The sequence below is a fragment of the Ammospiza nelsoni genome, chromosome 25, assembly GCF_027579445.1.
Source record: "Ammospiza nelsoni isolate bAmmNel1 chromosome 25, bAmmNel1.pri, whole genome shotgun sequence".
NCBI lineage: Eukaryota > Metazoa > Chordata > Aves > Passeriformes > Passerellidae > Ammospiza > Ammospiza nelsoni.
This window is the reverse complement of record NC_080657.1, coordinates 6,951,441-6,968,866: the sequence shown is the minus strand read 5'-3', so window position 1 is coordinate 6,968,866 and position 17,426 is coordinate 6,951,441.

The window sequence follows — 17,426 nt, the reverse complement described above, 5'->3', positions numbered from 1 at the left end:
TTGTTGTTGCTTTCAAACACTGCAGTTCTTCTTTTGAAGGAAAAGTCCCCAACCTTCCCCTTCCTGGGTCTCATTCCCTCCCTGGCATCAAGGCACCTGTGCAGCAAAGGGGTGGCTGTCTCCTGGCCTTTCTGGAAGCCCCTGAGGTCCCAGTGAACAGAGACAATCCTGTCCCATCTGCAGCCCCAGCAGAGAGGGCAGAGCTGAGTGCAGAGGGGAGAGGAGAAGTCTGGGAGCAACTGGGCAAAGGATCCAGCCAGGGCTGGTCACTGCAAAGCTGAAAATGGGAAAGGGCTGGAAGAGATTTCCTGGGAAGTGCCTGTGTGTGGTCATCCTCTCCGTGTGCCCTGCCAGGGCATCTGCTGCTGGCTGCTCCCTGCAGGACACTGCTGAGGTGAGGTGGGAACAGCCTGGAGCTGGAGCTGATGGAAACGCTCACCTGGAGAAGAGAAGGATCCAGGCAGACTGTAGACCCCTTCCAGTGTCTAAAGTGCTCCAAGAAGTGGAGAGGGATTTTGGAAAAGGGCCTGGAGGGACAGGACAAGGGGGAACGGGCTGTGGGGCAATGGGGCTGCAGTGCCCCCCATCCTGAAGAAGCTGCTCTTTCCCAAATTCCACTGACCAGCTGCCTCCACACCAATGTAATTCTTTCTTAAGATTATTGGCTCTGCTCAGGAGCATGGCAGGAGGGTTGTGGCTGACCAGGCAGCAAATTAACTGGAATTTCATTATCCAATAATTGATATGATGCCTACGTATTTTAGCGAGACACTTTCTTTAATAGAAGATGCCCTCTGTCCACTGACTATTTACACTGCTGGGCTCCCAGGGGCCTCATGTGATGTTTCCCTTTTTAGTGACCTTCATAGGAGAGAGAAGAGTGATCTTCATTTCCCTCGATTTTTGTCATGAATTTTTTTCCCTTCTGCTTTTCAGTGATTTATTCCTCTGGATTTAAAGCAGTACAAGCTTAAAATTCCTTGTGTATATTGGTGTAAATCAGGATTCTGTCCCCAGGTGTGGCCAAAAGCTGCTGGGCAGCCCCAGGGAGTGGCCAGGGTGGCTCTGTCCCTTGGGTTTGGTGGTGCCAGGGCTGCAGGGCAGAGCATGGTGACAGTGTGTCAGCTCACACGGGTGACAATTCCAGCCAGGAATGTCACACTCTTCAGCTCCTCGGGCAGAGGCCTTTGCAGATGCTGTCCCATGTCCTCAGGCACGGTGGCACTGCCCCTTTGCCCCCTGTCCCTCGTTCCCTCATGGCACCAGAGCAGTGCAGGGCACAGCAGGGCTCACCTGCCCTGTCCTGTGTGGAGGGTGGCACGTGGCAGGTTCTGGTGAGGACAGAGGTGCTCTGGAGTGACCTGGGTGTTGTCCCTGGGTCTCTGGAGCTCTCAGCCAGCCCACTGGCCCCTTTGGCAGTTCTCTGTCCTCCTGTGGGGACAGAGACAGTGACAGAGCGGCCTGCTGGCTCCTCAGGATGCTGGAGACTGAGCCTCTTTGAGGTTTTTCTTAGCTGAGGAAAACAAAGGCTCATTAAATCCATCTCGGAGCTCCGGTGACGCGGGGAGGTGACATCAGTGATGTGACTCACAGAACCCAGCGGGAGCAGCGCCCAGGAGGGCAGGTTGGTGCTTTGTGCTGCTGGGACGGGGCAGCAGGGAGGGGGCATCTGAAGCCTGTGTGGGTGTCTGGGGCTGGGGGCTGTGCCAGGCTGTGCCACTTCCCATCGGTGCCCTGCTCCCGCCCAGGTATCCCAGGAAAAAGCCCTGCTCCTGCAGGAGCTGCTGGGGGACCCCTGGCACTTCCACCCCAGGGCTGGGGGCCCATCTTGACACCGTGGTGTTGTCACTGTCACCTCAGCAAGCTTGGGTCCATCTCCAGGTGCCCAAACTTCCCAGCTGTGGTGCTACCTCTCATCCTGAGCGCAGCAGGGACAGCTCTGGGTGCTGGCAGTGGCTCCTTCCCTCCCACAGTGAAATGGCCATTCTGGGCTGGAGAGAGCTCCTGGCCAGGAAAGGCTGTGCATTTACAACCCTCCTGGCATGGACCAGCCCTCAGGCCCCATGGACAGTGTGACCCAAGCTCTCGGTACCCCCTGTGCTGTCTGACCCACAGTGGGTCATTTATAGGCCAGAGCTAAATTTCTGCTGCTTTCCCATCACAGAGGCACCAATTTTGCCCCAGCTTGCTTGGGAATGAATCAGCTGTCACTAATGGAGGGCAAAGCCTCTGTGGGGTGACAGCCAGGGACGAGCTGTACCCCCTCTCATGCTCCTCTTTGGCAGAGCAGGATGAGTTGAGCATCTCCATTACCCAGTGCTCGAGAGCTCAGTGAAAGCCTCTCCTGGGGAGATGAGGATGCTCCAGAGCACCACATCAGCTGTGCCAGCTGGCACAGGGCACACTGAGGGCTGGCTGGGAGCAGTCCTGGCTCTCCCTCCTTGCCGGGCCTCCTCTTGTGCCAGAAGGGCCCTCCAGACCCCAGGAGGACCATGCCCTCGAGGGATGATTCATCCCAGCCCCGTTGCACAACAGGATTCATCTCCTGCTCGGAGCCCTCACTTCCTTTTAATTAGAGCTGAGAGGAGCGAGGGTGTTCTGAGGGGAGGAGGAAGAGCCAGGTTTGACTCATGGTCTCTGTCTCAGAGGATGATGTGGGGGAGTCAGGGCTGGGGAGGTTTTTGTCCAGGTCCTGTCTGATCTTGTTTGTTGTTTTAGCCTCTTTGAAGGACACAATGTCCTCCAGAGCCCAAATCAAAGGATGCTGCAGTGAGGGGTTGTGTTTCCTGGGCACTGACTGTGCCAGCCCTGCTGCCCTGGGCTCGGGCATTGCCCACACTGAGCCCCTCTGCCCTGTCCCCAGGGGTGCCCAGTACTGCTCCCTGCCTGGTGTTTGCTCAGCAAATAAAATAGAAATTATGGCTCAGCCCACTCCTACTTTTCCAGTGGAGTGAACTGCACGCAGTAAAGGGGGAATGGGGATTTGGGGTCAGAAATAATTAGGGTCTGTATTCACTGGTCTCACAAGCTCAGTCACTGGTTCTGCTCTATGTCAGTCTGCTCTGCTGCACCACTCACTGCTTTTAATTGCCATCAACAAAGGACAGGTTCAACCTGAAACACTTCCACCTACGGTTCCCTTGGGCAGCTGGAGAACCCTTTGATTTCCCTGATGGACATCTGCCTGCCCTGGCTCCCAGTCTGGGGCCACACTGTCAAATCCTTTCTGTCCCCACCATTCCCCAGCACACAGTGGGAGCGACTGGGCAGAATGGTTTTCGTTGGAAGGGACAAATAAAGGTTATTTAGCCCAACCCCCTGCAGTGAGAAGGGTCATCTTGAACTAGAGCAGCTCATTGATGGTCCGTGGTACAGCCAGGGAATTGAACTTGAGTTTGGATTTCGCCAGACACGAGGCCAGGAGGATGATGGGTAGGAAAAGCTGCTTGGTAACAGAAATTAGACATTCTGGAGCACAGGGCTGCACATCCTAATGAGAGTGAGACTGAGGCCGTGAGCCCCTGGACATGTCCTGATCTCTGCAGAACCTTGGGATGATCCCTCTGTGTGCTGTGTGTGGACTCTGCCCCTGCAGCAGAGCAGCTGGAGCCGGCCCAGCACTGACTCCATGCACACAGCTCTGGGATGGATGGACCCTGAGGGGTGAGGAGCTCTGGGATGGATGGACCCTGAGGGGTGAGGAGCTCTGGGATGGATGGACCCTGAGGTGCGAGGAGCTCTGGGATGGATGGACCCTGAGGTGCGAGGAGCTCTGGGATGGATGGACCCTGAGGTGCGAGGAGCTCTGGGATGGATGGACCCTGAGGGGTGAGGAGCTCTGGGATGGATGGACCCTGAGGTGCGAGGAGCTCTGGGATGGATGGACCCTGAGGTGCGAGGAGCTCTGGGATGGATGGACCCTGAGGTGCGAGGAGCTCTGGGATGGATGGACCCTGAGGTGCGAGGAGCTCTGGGATGGATGGACCCTGAGGTGCGAGGAGCTCTGGGATGGATGGACCCTGAGGTGTGAGGAGCTCTGGGATGGATGGACTCTGAGGTGTGAGGAGCTCTGGGATGGATGGACCCTGAGGGGTGAGGAGCTCTGGGATGGATGGACCCTGAGGTGCGAGGAGCTCTGGGATGGATGGACCCTGAGGTGTGAGGAGCTCTGGGATGGATGGACCCTGAGGTGTGAGGAGCTCTGGGATGGATGGACCCTGAGGTGTGAGGAGCTCCCACACGGGAGGGAACGGGCTCCTCATTGCCAGGAGCTCCTCGGCACAGGCTGGAGGGGCGGGAGCACCAAAGGAGGATTTAAAGGGGTGAAGAGGAAACGTCTGAGGATTTCAGCTTGTCCTAGGGTGAGGTTATGATGCTGTATCCCCATTCCTGTGTTCTGTTCATGCTGGATATCTGTTCTGTGCCTTCCAGACTGGCTCTGAAGAGTGAATGTTTTGTTTTGGTTTTGCTCTCAGCCGCTCCCCCACAGCTGGTGGGACACACAGACAGGGCAGTACATGGTGCTGCTTTTGCTTTTTGCTTTGCTTTTCCCTTTGCTCTTGCTCCCGCTTTGCTCCTGCTTTGCTCTTGCTTTGCTCTTGCTTTTTGCTCCTGCTCAGCTCTTGCTTTTTGCTCCTGCTCATTAGTCAGTTTAGCTAAGCAGTCCAAATTTTCCCTGGACTGTTTCTCCTTTCCCTTTTTTGGACCCACTTGAACCTGCTCCGGGCTGGGACCTGGGAACACCGAGAGTTTGCACCTTGTGGCTGCAGCAGCTGCCCCAGCACAGGAGGGACTGAGAACAGAGAGACCATCCCCAGAGAGACTTTCTGACTTTGTCATCTTTGTCAGAGCGGTGACAGAGTGGTGTTGTGACGGTGTTCACAGGGGTCTCAAGTTGAGGGAAGAGACGAGGATTTGACTCCATGTTTCAGAAGGCTGATTGATTATTTTATGATATATATTACATTAAAACTATACTAAAAGAATAGAAATAAAGATTTCCTCAGAAGGCTAGCTAAGAATAGAATAAGAAGGAACGATAACAAAGGTTTGTGGCTTGGACAGAGAGTCCGAGCCAGCTGACTGTGATTGGCCATTAACTAGAAACAACCACATGAGTCCAATCACAGATGCACCTGTTGCATTCCACAGCAGAAGATAATCATTGTTTACATTTTGTTCCTGAGGCCTCGCAGCTTTTCAGGCAGAAAAATCCTAAGGAAAGGATTTCTCATAAAAGATGTCTGTGACATGGTGTCATCCATTATTGTTCATTTTGTGTACTGGTGGTGCTGTGCCTGTTAAATAAACAGGTTCTTTCCACTTCTCTCCAAGGAATCCTTCCTGACCCGGTTGTGGGGAGGGGCCGTGTGGGTTTGCTTTCTGGAGGGGCCCTTTTGGAGGTTTTCTCCCAAATTTGCCCTAAACCAGGACACAGCTGCACAGGAAGCTCCTTCCTGCTCTGTTGGGCACTTTTCTGAGGCTCCATGGAAGCAGCTCTGCATTTGTGTTCCCTTGTTGGGAGATCCTTCTTGCTGTGGTGGGAGAAGTTTTGACAAGAGGGTTTTGGCAGCAAGGGAAGATCCTGATTTATGCAGATTTTTGCAGAAATCAAGTTTATGAAATGTTGTATCTCATTGGGAAATTAATCTGTAAACAGGTGGTGACAGGAATTCACCTAGATCCAGATGCAGGGTGTGATGTGGGGAAGGCAGATGCTAAACCAAAGAAATGACCAAAGGAGTCAGCATCCTCACAGAGGCAGGACTGGAAACAGGAATATGACATTTGCATTTTGACAGTCAAAGGAGAATCAGATCTCCAGATTTTTAAGGGTTTTGTGGTCACAACAGTCTGGTTGGCCTGCTCCACACAGGCTGATTTCCACTAGAAGGTGAAGAGGAGAACTGGAAGCAATTCCAAGCAATTCCCTCCCTCCAGCTTACACATTTCAAATTACTGGCAATCAGCACAGAAATGTTTTGCAGCAGAATTGATGATATTGTGAGGCTTCAAACTGGAACCCTACCGGTGATTTGGAGAGAGCTGGAAATTGCTTATGATCTCATGGTGTCAGGTGTCTCATTTATAATAAATAAACACAGGGAATGCACCCCAGACAATTCCTGTCAGATACTGGGAGTCATCAGCCAAAGAGCTCCCTCGGAATTTGGTATTTCAGGTCACCTGGGTTTAACTTATTGGAAACTGCAGGCAGATAAATATCAAGGACTTTCTGAGTCAGGGCTGTGGTATTCTGGAGACATTCAGTTGTTCATGCGGGGTTTGGGTCAGTGTGTAAATGAATAAATGAAGTGCAGAACCAAGCAAAAGCCACCTGCAAAATTTCCCATGAAATTAAAAAGCAAACCCTGGGTTGTTTTCTTTTCACTTCCCATGAATATCAAAGGCAGGGCTGCACTGGTGAGCCTGGTGGTGCATTCAGAGAGTTCCTGGGAAGGGCAAGGCTCATTTGCAGCAGATGAAATGGAGAAATCCCACTTTGTCCCTTGGTCCTGCAGGGCTGCATATGAGACATGGTGGCAGAAGTGCTGCTGGGGGTGCCAGGGTGACACCCAGCAATTTCCCACTGCATCCCAGCAATTCCAGCCTCTGGTCATTTGTAAATATAATCTTCATGGTGGAAAACCTGATTTGCAGATCTCTGCTCATGGAATGAGAGGGCAAACAGGGGCATCCAGCCTCTCTGTGCCTGCTCTGGTCGAGGTGGCTTGTCACAGTGGTCACAAGGGTTGCAGGATGAAGAGAGAGACGAGAATGTTGACCTCATGTTCAGAAGACTTGATTTATTATTTTATGATACATATTACATTATGACTATACTAAAAGAAATAGAAGGGAAAGTTCTCAGAAGGCTAGCTAAGCTAAGAATAGAAAAGGAATGAATAACAAAGGAGCTCTCCCTGATTCTGTCCCAGAGAGAGCTCGGTCCTGGATTGGCCGTTAATTGTACACATCCAACATGGGCCAATCACAGATGCACCTGTTGCATTCCACAGCAGCAGATAACCATTGTTTACATTCTTTTTCTGGGGCCTCAGCTTCCCAGAAGGGAAAATCCTAAAGAAAGGATTTTTATGAAAAGATGTCGGTGACAGTGGCTCAAACCTGGAGCCCAAAGCTGGTGCTGGGGGCTCAGGGCCTCTGAACCCAGCTCCTGCTGGCTCCAGCTCCACTGACGTCAGCGACATCCTCGGCAGAGAATCTGCTCCCCAGAATTATTCCAAGCAATTGTTTAGTGAATAATTCTGAATAATGAAAATGCAGAGGGGAGGAATGGGGAAGTTGTTTGCTGTCGATTCACAAAAGAGGAGAAATGGAGGAATTTATCATGTCAATGATTTGCCTATGAATTATTCATTCGCTTCACACAACAAAATAAAAATCCCTTTCCCCCCAAGCCCCCACCCCCCAAGCTGAGGCTGCTGGCTTTGTTTAATGTGTTTTTGATGTGCTGTCGCTGGCTGTGCCCCCCACCAGCCGCGTGTGGCACCGCACATGGCACGCGTGACACGGTCCCGCTGCTGAGGGGACATGTCCCTGTCCCCAGGGCCCAGAGGGGCACAAAGCAGCCGTGCTGAGCCAGGAAAGCTGCCAGAGAAGCCACAAACCCCTGGAGAGGCCGCTGTGTCTAACCTGCTGCTGCTGTCCCAGGAACGGCAGGAGACTGTGGCAGGAGGGACACCAGAGCTGTGCGTCACTCTCCCGTGTCACTGCTCTGTGTCACTGTCCCATGTCACTGTCCCGCGTCGCTGTCCCGTGTCACTGTCCCGTGTCACTGTCCTGTGTCACTGTCCTCTGTCACTGCTCTGTGTCACTGTCCCGTGTCACTGTTCTGTGTCACTGTCCTGCGTCGCTGTCCTGTGTCACTGCTCTGTGTCACTGTCCTGTGTCACTGTCCCGTATCACTGTCCTGTGTCACTGTCCCGTGTCACTGTCCTGTGTCACTGTCCTCTGTCACTGCTCTGTGTCACTGTCCCGTGTCACTGTCCTGTGTCACTGTCCCATGTCACTGTCCTGTAACACTGTCCCATGTCACTGTCCCATGTCACTGTTCTGTGCCACTGTCCTGTGTCACTGTCCTGTGTCACTGTCCCGTATCACTGTCCTGTGTCACTGTCCTCTGTCACTGCTCTGTGTCACTGTCCCGTGTCACTGTCCTGTAACACTGTCCCTTGTCATTGTCCCGTGTCACTGTCCCGTGTCACTGTCCCATGTCACTGTTCTGTGTCACTGTCCCATGTCACTGTCCTGTGTCACTGTCCTGTGCCACTGTCTGTGCCACTGTCTTGTGCCACTGTCCCGTGTCACTGTCCCGTATCACTGTCCTGTGTCACTGTCCAGTGCCACTGTCCCATGTCACTGTCCCGTGTCACTGTCCCGTGTCACTGTCCTGTGTCACTGTCCCGTGCCACTGTCCCGTGTCACTGTCCCCGTGCTCCTCAGCACCCAGGTGGCAGCAGGGGGGATGCTGTTGGACAAGGGGTGTTGAGGGAAGAAGCAGAACAAATGCTGCCGTGGGTGGCAGGAGGTGCAGGAGAGTGGGATGGGAAGGACCAAGCCTGGCTTTGGCTGCTGGCTCCGTGCTGTGCTCGTTCAAACAGGGCATCTCCATCCGAGTCTGGGACAGGCCAGTTGGACCTCTGCCCTCTTGGAGAGGAGTGCCAGCCCCAGCCCTGATGCACAGCAGTGCTCAGCTGGCCCTTGACCATGTCCCTCTGGTCCTCTTTGGAGCTGGGTGAGCTGAGAGCCTGCAGCTGCCCAGACTGGGCTGGGGCAGTGAACTGGAACAGGATAAATGGTCACGAGGGGTATGAATCTATTTTTATACATCACTACTTAAACTTCCATTCATTCAGCTAAAGGTGCTATTTAATACCCCATGTAAGTTAGCAGTGTAAGAAATGTCCACATGAGGGCTTTCAGGGTGTTCACTAAATTGGTTTGAAGCCTCAAGTAGGAAGTGGTGCAATTTAGAGGAAAAGGCAAGGTCTTCCTCTCATTTTCATAAAGCAGTAGTGCTAAAATGGAGCGAATCTCTTCTGAGTTTGGGAATAGTTGGACAGAGCTGAGCCCCTCTGGAGCCAGGCTGGGAGAGCTGGGGGTGCTGTCCTGGAGAAGAGAAGGCTCCAGGCAGAGCTCAGAGCCCCTGCAGGGCCTGAAGGGGCTCCAGGAGAGCTGCAGAGGGACTGGGGACAAGGATGGAGGGACAGGAGGCAGGGAATGGCTGCCAGTGCCAGAGGAATGGCAGGGCTGGATGGGATCTTGGCAATTGGGAATTGTTCCCTGGCAGGGTGGGCAGGGGCTGGGCTGGAATTGCCAGAGCAGCTGTGGCTGCCCCTGGAGCCCTGGCAGTGCCCAAGGCCAGGCTGGGCATTGGGGCTGGCAGCACCTGGCACAGTGGCAGGTGTCCCTGGGCTGCAATCAGCTGCCATTGAAGATCCCTTCCCACCCAAACCACTCTGGCATTCACATTCCTCAATCAAGGATGGAAACCAGCACCAAAACCCATTGCAGCAAATGGAGAAAGGAAAGGAAAGAATGATTGCCTGGCTGGTTCCAGGTGCCCCCAGTGCCATTTGCCACAGGGGGTTTGTAGGCTGGCAAGGCCTGGTTAGAGAGGTTTGGGCTGTGCCAGGGTGCCCAGAGCAGCTGTGGCTGCCCCTGGAGCCCTGGCAGTGCCCAAGGCCAGGCTGGACACTGGGACAGTGGGAGGTGTCCCTGACAGGGCAGGGATGATTGAGATGGTCTTTCAGGTCCTTCCAATCCAAACCATTCTATGATTCCAGGATTTGGGGGGACTGTGTATCATGGATTGGATTCCCTGGGGGGAGTCTTCTGTCCTAGGGCTGCACACAGGATTCAGTGGGGAGAGGGGAGGATCAGGGATGAGAGTCTGAAGGAAGAGCTGATTTTTCTGGAGTCTCCAGTCTCTTCCACCCCTTTCCACAGCAGTCTGTGCATTCTTTTTATTGGCCCCATTAAAGGCAGTTGTCTGTGCAGGGATTGATTTCGGAGGAGCATGGAGTTAATTCATTCCCCAAATGAAAGGCTCTGTGTACATAAAGCAGCCAGTGTCTCTCCATGCCTCTGGGTAGGTGCGCCTGAGTCTCTCAGCCCATTTCCTCTCGGCTCTGCAGCCCTCACCGGGGCCATCCTTCTCCTGCATGGAGATTCAAGGATAAAACGACAGATGTCTTTCATTAAACATCTCCGGAACGAGCTGTTCAGCAGGCAATATGTATGCAGACACTATCAATATTTCATAAAGCCGTAATAGATGTTATCATAGATCCTCCATCCCATATTTATTGCACCATAATCACTGATCCATTGCACCAGGGCTCTCCATCCACCTCCCCTGCCTGTCCCCACTCAGACACGCTCCCAGGTACATGGGGCTGCAGTGAAGTGCAAACCTGGTGCCACAATAAATCTGAAGGAGTTTGAAGTTGTTTGTTACTTCAGGCACTTTCAGGCCCGACGATAATGAAACAAATCTGTTTGCAGAAGGCGTTTTTATGGAAGGGTTTCAAAGTGAGTTGGCTCAGTGTAAATCTTGGGGTTGAGGCCATTAGGAAGCATTTAAGCTGCAGAGGCAGCAGGGCTGTGTCTCCAAGTCTGGGGGTGTTACAAAGTTAAAGCCTAAAACTAGCAACATGGAAAATATGAATCCTTTTGGGAGTCTGCTGCTGGGAAGGAGAGACCCGAGTGCAGCTGGAGATGGACCCTTCCCTCCCTGTCCCCACCAGCATCTGAATGAGGTTCCTGAGCAACCTCTGCTGCCAGGGGAGCTCTGCAGGGAAAGAATTGGGCCTGGAAGGTTTATAGCTGGGATTTTCAAAGGAGCCTAGTGGATGGAATTTTGCAGTTATGTCGCTCAGGGGTCGGAGCCCTGGGTGTGCCAATCCTTTGTGTCCTCCCAGCCCAGCAGGCTCAGGCTCATCAGTCACCTCTACACTGGTTCTTACGTCGGCCAAACTTCTCAAAAGCATTTGGCTTCATGTCATAGGACAATCATAATGGATAAAGTGAGGCCATCCAAAATCAACACGGTGCACATCAAATAAATGGGGTTTGTAATTGGTTTCCAAATGGAGTCTTAAAAGGAGATTCCAGGCAAAGAGCTTTTTTTCTCCTGGAGACCTGAAATGGCTGGTCTTGACCCCATCCCATTTAATGGCCCCAGGAAGGAGCCAGGGGGAGAAAAGAGAAGAAGCTGTAAAATCTTCATGGATAAATGTTGGAGTGACACAAAGGCTGGGGAGGAAAAGGGGCTCTCTCAGAGCCCTGTTAATGACACTGAGCCTTGGGTCGAGTAAACACAGTATTTGATACGGCCAAATGTCAGATAATTCATCTCCCTGAGCTGAGGCCACTGAAAGGTCAGGCAGGGGGGGCACTGCTGGTCCTGGGATGAGAGGAGGCACCTCCAGAGCAGGAATTATTCACTGGACCTTAGATAACCCTGGAAGTGGGATGGATTTCTTCTGGGAAATGCCTGTTTCTGTTTCTCTCTAGCGACACAGCTTGGATGAGCAGCTCACACAACTCCCACATGGCTAAATCTGGGGAAGGATGTCCTGCTGTGGAGCCAGAGAATGCAAAGGATCATTGCAGGACTGGGAAACTGATGGTCCAGGAAAGCCCTGGGGACAGAAGGTCCCTGATGAGCAACTTGTGATCCACCAGCCAGTTCTGCACAGGAAGGCCGGAATAAACCTGAGCTTGGCTCAGGAGCCCTGGTTCCAAAAGGGCACGGAAACCTTGGGGGAGATTCAAAGAAGAGCTAGAAAAACACTAATGAATAGGAAATGACACCTTTAGGAGGGAAAATCAAGGAGTGTGATGGTTTAATTCAGCAAAGCAAGAGCAGTATCTGGCTGATGGCCTCATTACACCTGCAGGGAGGAGGAACATCCTTTCCCAAATCTTCCCATGCTGGCAGGGAGAGGCTGCAGGAGCAGCAGTGCCTGGGGGGCTCTGCCAGCACAGCCCAGCCCGGGAGCAGGGTGGTGTTTTTAACAGCAGAGGGGTTTTTGTCCAGTTGTATTTCTGGATCTCTCATCACCGCGTGTTTTTGAAGCAATTAACTCAAACCCAGCCTTTTGCAGGGGTTTATGATGCATTATTCTTTGTTTCTCACAGGGGTTTAAGCAGGGTCATGAACTGTGGAAAATGGCTGAGAAACACCTACTTTACAGAAACTTTATCATCTCTTCAGGCCCTTGCGGCCCTGACGGGAAGCAAACCATAAGGAATGTGCACATGGGTGTGCAGGAGGAGGGATGAGCCTGTAGGATGTGTGAAAAATATTACCCTTAATGCTCACAGCAGTCTTGAATTTGGAGTCTGAGGCAGAGATGAGCTTCTCTTTCAAAGTGAGGTGTCCATGAAGACACTGGGTGCACTGGGTTGTGGGGAGCTGGGAGAGGCTGGAAGGGCTGGGGAAGGGGAGGTCTGGGCTGGGGTCTGGGTGGGGCAGAGCCCAGGCAAGGGGAACTGAGGAACTCCTCATGCCTCACTCCACTACATCCCTTTAAAACAACAGCCTGGAGACAGGCATCACCTCGGTAAACAAATGGGATTTTAGCTTTGATTCCCCATAAATCACCAGAGCTGTTCCCACTGTGGAGAGCAGAGCGTAATGAGCTAGTTCATGGGGCATGCAAGGAACATTTTTATTTTACCCTTTTGAGCCCTGTGAGCCCCCAGGTTTGACTTTGAATTTCTGTGAAACAGAAAACATTTGCTGATGTAGAGGGGTCTGAAATAAGCAGGCAAGCTTGGGGGCTGCTGACATTGAATAAATCCCAATGTCCTGGTATTTGCTTAAACTTGAATCTGAATATTTGTGTATATTTTTTACAACAATTACTTGCCTCAGGGAGCAATTTGCAGAGCTGAAACAATCCAAGTCTTTTTTTTTTTTTTACTTTTTCTGCCTGGTATTCCCACCCTGAAGGAAGTGCAAAGCCTTGAGAAGACTGTATCCTGCAATATTTTTGCCGTTGCAAATAGTTCCCAGATGCACAGAGCACAAGCTATGAAAAATGTACAGAGCAAGCCCTGAGTGTGCCCCAGCTCCTGAAATGCCCACCAGGGAGCTGAGAGTGGACCATTCATCCCAGGGATAAACCCTCCATGGAGCCCAGCTGGGAGCACAGTGCCTGAGGCATTCTGGCAGAGCCCCCATTTCCCCAAACATTGCCCGCTCAAGGGGGAAGGAGCACCTTGGCTCCTGCGAGCTGAATTTCAGATTTCTGAGGAGACTTGGCTTCCTGACAACTTGGCTTCGAGTGCTTATTATATGTAACACATAACCTCTTTAATATTACACATGGTATGTTTAACTGCTTAATTTACTCCAGGAAGTATTGCCAAGTGCAGCTATTCTGTTGACATATCATTTGCATGATAAACTGGTGTATTTTAAGTCACAAATAGGATGTGTCTGTGAACTATCTGTCTGCACTTTTACAAGCTACAGCACTACAGCAGCTCCTTGAATCAGAGAATGGAGCCCCACATTGTGCCTGGGGAGGGAATGAATGATTCTTTCTGCCAGAAGAGAGCAGAGACTCCTGGCTGGTCTCCATCAGGGAGCCAGATCGGGTAGGTCTGGCTAAATCCTTGGGTAGACATTTTCTTTGGACAAAAAGTGGCTTTTATCCCTCTTCAGAGCCTAATTCTAGTTTGGCTAAGATGGAAATGGTGTTTCTTCTGCCTAAACAAAGCTGTTCCCCCTCTGTTTGCCCAAGCCCCAGGGAATCTCCCTGCAAGGACCTGTGGCCAGTGGCTCTGACCTGGGCAGACCTGCAGGAGCATTGCACAGGTCCAGCCAGCCTCTCCTGGCGCCCAGATCATGAAATCAGGATGGGCTGTGAAAGGGACCTCAGAGCTGTTGTCCCACCCCTGCCATGGCAGGGACACCTCCCCCTGTGCCAGGTGCTGCCAGCCCCAATGCCCAGCCTGGCCTTGGGCACTGCCAGGGCTCCAGGGGCAGCCACAGCTGCTCTGGGCACCCTGGCACAGCCCAAACCTCTCTAACCAGGCCTTGCCAGGCTACAAACCCCCTGTGGCAAATGGCACTGGGGGCACCTGGAACCAGCCAGGCAATCATTCTTTCCTTTCCTTTCTCCATTTGCTGCAATGGGTTTTGGTGCTGGTTTCCATCCTTGATTGAGGAATGTGAATGCCAGAGTGGTTTGGGTGGGAAGGGATCTTCAATGGCAGCTGATTGCAGCCCAGGGACACCTGCCACTGTGCCAGGTGCTGCCAGCCCCAATGCCCAGCCTGGCCTTGGGCACTGCCAGGGCTCCAGGGGCAGCCACAGCTGCTCTGGGCAGCCTGTGCCACATTCCCCTCTGTCCCTCGGCCTCCCCAGACTCTTTCCTCCTCTCCATCCATCTGTGGGTCTATCTGAGAGCTGGCAGAGACTGCCCTGGTGTTCCTCAGCTGCTCCCTCAGTGCCCCATGGGCAGTGCCACCTCCGTGTGTGTCACACCAGCCTGGCGGTCACACAGTGCCCCAAGGGGCTCCGAGGCCTTTGGACACTCCAGGCTGACATCTCAAAGTCTAATTTAACATGTTTCCAGCAGGGGAAGCATTTATTACATTAGACATGTTGATGCAGCTCCCAGGTTGGGAATTGCACTTATTTGCCATAATAATGGTGCAAAGTCCTCTTCCTTTTATTGTGTTATCTCCCTTTAATCACGCAGAGATGCTCCCCAGTCATTTTAATCAAAGGCCAAGCATCACTTATCTGAAGACTAATGACTCAACTCCATGAGAGGAGAAACTTTGAAGAGCTACAGTTGAGCTGGTAGGAGCAAAAAAAGGAGGAGAATTTATTTGGAAGTTTTTCCCCCTTTTAAACATATGTGGTTATTTCCCCTTATTTTAGGTGGAGATTTTTGTGTGTCTGGGAGTGAGGGTAAACCAAATCTTGCTGCTTTTCCTGAATATGGAGCACTTAGGAATGTGGCTCAGGAAATGAGACACACTTTTACATGAAGGATTTTCCCATTGGTAAAAAGATTGTGTGGTCAAAACTGTTCTTATCTATAGAGAAAAGTGCCAAATTTCCTGAATCTTTTTCCTTGTCTGATGAGAAGAATTGACAGATATTTATCTTGGAATGAGCACTTTTACCTTCAAATGCAGTTTCTAATGAGAAAAGATATTTTTGGCTGAAACCAGAAAGTGTTGTTGTGAAAGCCCTCAAAACTTGTAAAATTCCCTCAAAGAGTGTAGAAAAGGAATTCAGGTGAGGTTTGTAAATGGAAGGCTTCTGGGGAGGATTTCTGCTATTTTCACAGAAATAGCTGATTGTCTGAGTTGGAATTAGGCTGCATTGCCTTGGATTTCTTCATGGGCAAATCCTCTGGAGCTCCTGGATCAGAGAGCATCTCTTTCCAGCTGGCACGAAGGCTCTGCTGGGAATTTGCTCTGGTACAGCTCTCTGGAGGTCAAGATTGTCCAAAGGAGATGCCCAGTTTGCCATGAATGTTTCCAGCCACCAGGACCTGGCAGGGCTCCAGCAGCCCGGCCACTTTGGGGTGCCTTGGCTGCAGGAAACCAAAGGGACTCCTCCAAAATTGCAAGTGCTCCTTGAGTGCCTTCCTGGGCAGAGCAGAGCTTCCTGCTGGCAGCAAACACATCATCCCTGCCCTCCAGCAGGGAAATCAGTGCATGGCATCAGGGAACTGAGGATCAAAACTCTGGAAGGGAACTGGAGATTCCCAAGGCTCTGTAGAAGCCAAAGTGGAGATCCCAAGGCTTTGGGAGGTTGGTTTGGCTGCCACATTGTCTGTCCCTGCAGGGCCTGAGAGCCCAGATCTGCCCATGGGGATTTTCTGGAAGTCATTTCCTGCAGCTCTGCCCAACCACAGCAGAACTCCCATCCAGGGGCACTTGGGGCTCTGTGGGAAGCAGGAATGAGCATTAATCCTTTGCCAGGCTGCTCCTGAGAGCCGTGGTTTTCAGACCTGCTCTGCTTGGAGACCTCCTGAGCAAGAGCTGGATGGAAATCCTGCTCAGGACACAGTGCTCAAGGCCAAAGCTCCTGAGATGTCACTGCTGCAGCTTTGGTGCTTCTTCCAGAGGTTCCTTCCTGTGGGTTCCTTTCTTGGGAGAACGGGGACTGCTCTTCCTTTCACCCTGGAGCTCTTGCTTTGGGCACAGGGGAGAAGAAATAAGACAGAAGCTGAAAAAGATCCAGTTTTGTGGTGTTTTTAGCCATTTCCAGCAGGCACTGGGCTCGTTTGTGTGTCATCATCTTGTGCCACTGCTGGGCCTGCTGGAGCAGAGCCTGGGCCTCCCTGCAGGTGCACTGACAGATGCTGCCCTTTGTTCAGCAGTGACACGGATGGGTGACATTATGGGATGTGTCCCAGGTGTTACATTTACCCCTGTGAGGCTGTGCTTGTGCCAGGGCCTCACAGCAGGGCACCCAGGGCCCAGGGCATGGGGAGTCCATTCAAAGGCACACCCGAGCCAGGGTTACCTTAAGAAGCGCTTTCAGTAAGTCTGTAACTGCCCTGGGAGTGCCTGTGTGCCTTTGCAGTGGTGCCTGTCCCTATTTCCCTGTGTGCCTTTGCAGTGGTGCCTGTCCCTATTTCCCTGTGTGCCTTTGCAGTGGTGCCTGTCCCTATTTCACTGTGGGTTTGCAGTGAGCTCTGTCCCTATTTCACTGTGGGTTTGCAGTGAGCTCTGTCCCTATTTCACTGTGGGTTTGCAGTGAGCTCTGTCCCTATTTCACTGTGGGTTTGCAGTGGGGTCTGTCCCTATTTCACTGTGGGTTTGCAATGGTGCCTGTCCCTATTTCACTGTGGGTTTGCAGATCCCCCTCTCTGTGCACGCTACAGTGAGAAGCTCTTTCTTCACATCTTGGTGCTCCCAACTTCAGCCTGGGGGTTCCCATCTCCTCTCAGGAGTGTCTGCAGTTCAGGAGGTCATTTAGGGCTGCTGGCAAGTCAGAACCAGTGGGAGCTGCCGGGATGGAGACGGGGCTGGCTGATTTGCCATCCTGATAAGCAGGAGCCAAGCGCACCCAGCAAGGCCAGATGGCTGCGGCGTTATCTGTCACCATGGATCTCAGAGCAGATGGATGCTACATAAACATCTCACAACCGTGGTTATTATTGATGCAACTACTATTAATACTATTTGTAAGTGTTCTGTGAACCCAAACACAGAGCTGGAGTAAGGAACACAAAGCAGAGTTAGTGTGATTGCTGAGCTGCTAATTAAGGGTAGCTATCAGTAACACTATCTGCCATTACAGCTAATGATGCAATGGCAACACATCTTCATTTCCAAGGGAGAGGGCTGGGGTGATGAGTCAGAGCCCAGGGAAAGCTGAGGGAGCTGGAAAAGATGCCCAGCTTAAGAAAAAATTG